The following is a 7,465-nucleotide window of genomic DNA, read 5'->3' as shown; positions in this document are numbered from 1 at the left end:
ATATATATATATATATATATATATATATATATATATATATATATATATATATATATATATATATATATATATATATAATATAATATAATATAATATAATATATACCAAATAGCAATGAGATTGTACTTGATATATTTTAATTTTTACTTTGTAACAAAATTCCTAATATGTGCATGGAAAGATTAAAAAATTATTTCAGTTAAAGTAATATATGTGTGTGTATGTGTGTGTGTATTGCTAAAAAGTGAAAATAATAACTATAATACATATATACATATTGAATCATTGTTGCAGGTCAAAAGTTCACCCAAAAAAAATTGTTGTATATCAATTTGTTTACTTCATCTAACTTTTAAAAATAAGTACAATATTATTACTACTATATATATTTAAGAGCCCTTTCAAAAAATTATATATATATATATATATATATATATATTTAAGAGCATCATTTAGGAGCCTATTCAAAGCAAGATCAGCCTCGAGTCCCCATTTAGGAGCATCATTCTTTAAAAGATCTGTAAGGGGCACCGTTATTTCCACAAACCCTTTAATAAATCAACGATGGTATCTTGCCAATCCCAGGAAGTCTCGTAATTGCTTAGTGTTCATTGGTAGAGGGCCAAGTGAGTATCACATCAATTTTTTTGGGATCGATTTGAAGCTTCCCATCATGGACGATATGCCCGAGATATTCAATGGAGTGACGTCCAAAATCACATTTAGAAAACTTCAAAGGGAAGTGATTAGTTTGCAGGTAAAGCAATATCTTGTGTACATGCTTTAAATGCTCCTCCGTAGAGAAGCTGTAAATTAATATGTCATCAAAGAAAACTATCACATATCTTCGCAAAAATGGCCTCAAAATCGTATTCATGGCAGCCTAAAAGGTGGATGGCGCATTCGTTAGTCCGAATGGCATAACCAAGAATTCGTAATGCCCTTCATGAGTTCGGAAATTAAAGAAGTTTTAAATATATCCTCATCCGCAACACGTATTTGATGGTATCCTGCTCGCAAATCCAACTTAGAAAAAATGGTTGCACCTCCTAATTCATCAAACAACTCATCAACAATTGGGATTGGAAATTTGTCTCGGACTGTAATGACGTTCAGTGCCCGATAATCTACACAAAATCGGTAAGTGCCATCTTTTTTAGGACTAACAGAATAGGTGAAGAAAAAGGACTCAGGCTTGGGTGTACGACTCCTTGCATATTGAAAATAAGGATAATGGTACGGCCGTACGGGCACACATTTACAGGTTTGGAATTGGGCAATAAATGCCTCTTGTGATCAAAAACTCTATGAGGGGGTAAGGTCTTAGGTGGCTCAAAAATTAGGGAAAATTTAAGTAGTAAGTCCCGCAAAGGTTTTGGGAAGGGTGGCAGAGTGGGTTGTATTTGAGTAGGCTTTGTATTCTTGGTGGTATTTATGTGGCGTATCTCAGAAAATGTTATTATATCACCATTGTTCACCATTGCCTGTAGCTGGTTAAAGGAAATGGGCTGATTATTTAGACAAGAGTCACCTTTAAGCGTGATATTTGTTGAGCCCATTTGGAACTCCACAGTCATATTAGAATAATCATGTGTAACACTGCCTAAGATCTAGAGCCACTGGAAGCCTAAGACTACGTCCAGTCCGACGATCCTTAACACATGTAAATCCACAGCGAAAGTAATTCCTTGCATGCAAACCTCTACACCCGGACGCGGTTTGTCATTGTATGTGGTACGACACTCTAGCATAAGTTCATTATGACGAGCTTCATGAGCTTTGGCTAACTTAAAGGCTGCCAAAATCGTTCGGGGTTTGGCTAGTAGCAGTTCATGGTGTATGTGCGATTTCAACCCACCTATTACATAGGAAAATAGCTGTGTCTCGGTTACTCCCGTCACCCGATTAAGTAATTTCTCAAATGATGCCTGGAAGCTTAGCCAACTCCGCCAAGGGATCCTCAAAGTGTGTAGTGCCAAACCATTGCTCGACTCTTTTCCAAGAAATCGTGCCACCCATAAATCAAGCGATTCCATTTCATCCAATGAAACCATTCGGAAGCATCTCTCTCCAAGAAAAAACCAGCAATTTGCAAGCGTTACGATTCGGGAGTCTGATGGAAGTCAAAATATTCTTGAATATTGAAAATCCACTACTGAGGATCTTCCCCTCCAAATTTTGGAATATCTAATCTCGTACTACTGTGTTTCTACACCATGGGTGCTCCTTCCTTCAGATGATCCTTCATCCATAGCTATGGTGCCGGTTGGTGAGGGGTGTTGTGGCTACAATCTCTGGTTGTTGTGCCGCCTTGGCCTTCTCAATATTGGTTTGTCATCTTGCTTCCATGGAAGCCATGAAAGTTTGGAATTGATCTTTCCACGGACTTTGCAGTCGCCTCTTGGGTGGTCATTACTCCGTCTAGCAGCTGCTTAATGTTCTACATGGTTAATGGTGTATTAGAAGAATCGGCCATGGGTTGTTATTTGTTTTTATTCTACGTTTTTTTTAAAAAAAAAAAGTTTCTCTCAATGAGAGCACAAAATTGATACGTTTGCGTGCGAATGTATCGATAGTTTTTTTTTTTTTTAGCAAAGAACAAAAGCTCCAAGAAGATTAAGGAAGAAGAAAGAGTAGTGTAATTCCAGGTAGTTCACTACTGAATATTAGAAAGCTTTAAATAAGAAAAGGAAATAGCAATTAAGCTTATTCATATGATACATAATTCTTAGATCCATAATCACTAGTGGTGCTCAGTCCATCCTATAATCTGTAAAGCGACTCGGTAATTTGTGCGTTCTTCTCGACCGGTCAATGCCAATTTTTCCATGCTCAGTTTCTGCATGCTTGGCATCTTGTCCAGTGTGGTCTGGCAATGGCAATGTCGTATCAAAGAAAGTCTTAAGTTCGAACCCCATCTCAATCAGAGTTGACATAATTGTTGAACATATGTGAGTTTATCACCGATTTGATCTCTCGACTATAGCAAAATTACCAATTTGGTCCTGGACTATATTTCTTACACAATTAAGTCCTCCGACTATTAAAACGTTAACAACTTTGGTCCTTTGTTCGGGCAGCCAGTTAACTGTGGGGGTATTTTCGGAATTTCCAGTAGACATGCGCCATTTATCATATATATGTACTGAAGAACCATAGATGTAGAATTTATCTTCCAATCTAGCATCCCAGGTACCTAAAGTGTTCCACTATTCCTGCATACGTATCCAATCTCTTCTTTCCTTCCCGAATTCAACCAACAACAGTTTGAAGCTATGCAAGGTACTTATGCTAACAGCGAGGAGAGCTATTGTCGTTCAAGGGTATGCTATGGCGATGCAAAATCCATATGTTATTGTCATTGTGGCCAAAGATTAAAGATACAGACATCGTGGACGGATGCTAACCTGGGAAGAAGGTATTGGGACTGTCCATATGATAATCAAGTAAGTAAATTTTATTACTATTATTTTTTTGCTGCAAATTCTTTGGATTGTGCATATGGAAATTAATTGGATTGTGAATTATGGGAATTAATTATTTTTTTTGGTATTTTGACAATTTGTATACAGGGGATGGGTGTTGGTGGTTGTGGATTTGTGAGATGGTTTGACCCTCCAATGTGTTCAAGATCCAAGATGATTATTCTCGGGTTGCTAAGAAGAATTAACCGGAATGAGCAAGAAATTGAAGTCCTAAAAGCTAAGATTAGAGACACTACAAGCATTAAGGCTCGTAATTCTAGTGTGAAACAAAAATTTAAGTGTTTTGGTACAAGTGCGTTAATTTTATTTCTTTTTGTATCAATGTTAGTGTTTGTTAGTAATGTGAAACCTAGTAGTGTTTGGATTTGACATCTTATTTTAGCTTAGGGTTGTTGAAAGTGAAAATGTAGAACTTGATGTATTGGAATGAAAAGAGTTTAAATGGAATGAAAGCTCTGTTTTGGTATGTTTGCTCTGTTTGCTCAATTTTAACAGTGTATAATTAGTGATGCACATTGTGTATATTTGGTGAACATGGTCACAAAGTATCTGCTAAAACTATATACAATTGGTGAAAACAAAACATTGCAATTGAGAGCTAAAATAGTGATCAACATTAGCACCAGTTTGATAGCATAAATCTAACATCCATACAACATAGTTGTTCACAAAAGACTAGTGCTACTAACAGAATCGCAAAAATAAGTATCCAAAACTAATTGTCATCCATACATCATTGGCAAAAAACTTGTGCTACTACACTTAACAGACAACCTAATCTATTTCAATTGAGTTTTTTTCATTCGCAAAGATTTTTGACCTAAACATCCCACTTGATCTCGTCCTGTACTTCCGGCCCTGAGCATTCCTTGCTTTGGTCATACCCAATGACTTAGCTTTTTTGCATTGGATGGAGGAGCATGTTGCACAACCTATTTTCCTTTAGTAGAATCAGGTATGATTTTTCTTCGTTTTGTAGGTTGGCCAAACCTCATCTTCACTCCATGGGAGTTTATTGTCACTCCTACATTACAATTGGAAATAACATTATGAACTAGTTTGTAAAGAAACACATGAACCACAAATAGAAACACATGTAAATAGTTACCTATCATTTGGGAATTTGCATCCTCAACAACACTATGAATGTTGTCTCAGGATCATTTGGGAATTTGCATCCTCAACAAAAGACTAGTGCTACTAACAGAATCGCAAAAATAAGTATCCAAAACTAATTGTCATCCATACATCATTGGCAAAAAACTTGTGCTACTACACTTTCATCCATACATCATTGGCAAAAAACTTGTGCTACTACACTTAACAGACAACCTAATCTATTTCAATTGAGTTTTTTTCATTCGCAAAGATTTTTGACCTAAACATCCCACTTGATCTCGTCCTGTACTTCCGGCCCTGAGCATTCCTTGCTTTGGTCATACCCAATGACTTAGCTTTTTTGCATTGGATGGAGGAGCATGTTGCAAATGACTTAGCTTTTTTGCATTGGATGGAGGAGCATGTTGCATAACCTATTTGCCTTTAGTAGAATCAGGTATGATTTTTCTTCGTTTTGTAGGTTGGCCAAACCTCATCTTCACTCCATGGGAGTTTATTGTCACTCCTACATTACAATTGGAAATAACATTATGAACTAGTTTGTAAAGAAACACATGTAAATAGTTACCTATCCTTTGGGAATTAAAGAAACACATGTAAATAGTTACCTATCATTTGGGAATTTGCATCCTCAACAACACTATGAATGTTGTCTCTGGACTACCTCTTGCTGCTGCTGGAAATGGGAATTTGCATCCTCAACAACACTATGAATGTTGTCTCTGGACTACCTCTTGCTGCTGCTGGAAATCCATTACAAAGTCATCCATTCACCTCAACAACTGGAAATCCGTTACAAAGTCACATTGACTGGATTCCACTAGAGCCATTACAAAGTCACATTGACTGGAATTTCAGCTAGATTCAAATGATGTTGAGAGCATTTCCTAGTGTTTTTTTTCTATTACAATGTAGTATATGTTCATAACTACTTTCTCAACCTATTGAAGCACAAGAGTCCATATTGCCTCCACTGAGGCTCGAACTCACGACCTCCCGTATAAAGGGAAGGGTTTGATGCCACTGGACCACAAGGTCGTTAGCAGGGCATTTCCTAGTGTTATGACCTACAAGCTTGCAAGTTGAGCAGTGAAGTGTCACAGTCCTTCTTGATATATGAACTCCATCTTTGGTTAGTTCTCCTGCAGATTTCTTCCTCAACTTTCTTGGTCTGCCAGCCTTAGTAGTGAACAAAGGTGGTAGTGGAGGCTCTCTATCAGTATGTGGCCATTCTTGGGGCCCAGCCATAGGGTGAATGGAGCTTGAGTACGCTTTCTTATAATTCTCTATTGTGTAACAATCATCCACAACAGAATTGACCAAGTTCCAAACCTCCAAATCTAATACTAACTCAGTCAGTCCATTGTCAGTCTTAGCAAAACATCTACATTCATCTCTCTTATATCCAAATTGTTCTACTTTTTCCCAAAGAGTCATTATACCCCACTCATCATAATCCAGGTCAGAAATCCACTTCACACTACCTCCCACATACTTTGGTGGGATTCCTACATCTATCCTGCAATCACACCTTAATTTAAGCTTGAAAGTAGTATTCCCTTGACCACCTGATTTAAATAGTATATATATAACATGCACTTTAATAACTTTAAAAAAAACAGAAAGAGACAAATTATAGCTTGCATTTCCAGTAAAGGTACTCAATTTGACAGCAAAATGGTCCACATGTGTTTAAAGAACTCTCACTTTCACAACAAAATGGTCCCCATGTGTTTAAAGCTGCTCACTTTGACAAAAAAATGCAAACTAAAGCTATTGACTTTGACAGCAAAATGGTCCCCATTACACAAATATTAACCATTGAATTTAAGCAAATTTATTTGCAGTCAATATCACAATATGACACCATCACACACCAAGCAATACACCCTAGCAATACCACCAAGCAAAACAAGTTATACAACCAAAAAATATCCTACCCATTACCCAATAATCTGAGCATTACAAGCACAAATATTAACAATACGCATCATCTTTACAATTTATACAAAATCAAGAGCAAATAAACTTACCGTTTCTGGAACCACTAGCACCTTGGATCTTCAAATCCTGCCTATGGACCCTTTCGAGGTGTGCCAATCGAACCACAAGACCTCTCGAACCTCCCACTGGACCATCGCGAATCACTTCGCGATTAGGATTTAGGTTTTGTTTGGGAATTAGGGATTTCGCGACTATGTCCGACTACTACACTGATAAGCACCAAGAATAGCTCATTTTAGGGGTCATTTACGTTCTAGAATTGTATAGTTTATTACCCATTTTATAAGAATATCATGCATTTAGACTCAGATGTGACCAAAACCTCTAACGAGAGCATGGAAGATGTTTTTAAGGTATTCTACAGCCAAAAGGAGGACTTAAGGCCGAAACTGAGCAGAAAATGAAGAAGTCATGAAGCAGGAGCCTCCCACGCAGCCTCACACGCGTGTGGAGGGGCGTGGAAACATTCCAGTAGCTCCCCACGCCCTCCACCACGCGTAGCGATAATCGTCGAAGCCTTAAGGCTCGACGCGTCGAGAACGCGCCGTATGTTTTTTTTTGAAAATTCCTTGAGGGCTTGACGCGTCGAGCCCATCGAGAACCCTGAAACAGCCCTAGACTATGCTGCGAGAAAATTTGACCATCTTGCCCCTATTTTGTTTCCCCTATATAAGGCTCATTATTTCAGACCTTTGGGGGAGGAGGAGGCACCCAATAACTTTAGATCTTAGTTTTGTTTTCCAAATTCTTCCCCTTTGGGGAGGAAGACAAATACTCCTCCTTAGAATAGATTTAGCTTAGTGTAGAAGATGAAGATCATGTAGATTCAAGCTTCCTAAGGTATAAATACTCTTCCT

Source organism: Ipomoea triloba, chromosome 2 (genome assembly GCF_003576645.1).
Source record: "Ipomoea triloba cultivar NCNSP0323 chromosome 2, ASM357664v1".
Lineage (NCBI taxonomy): Eukaryota > Viridiplantae > Streptophyta > Magnoliopsida > Solanales > Convolvulaceae > Ipomoea > Ipomoea triloba.
Note: the sequence above shows the minus strand (reverse complement) of the source record.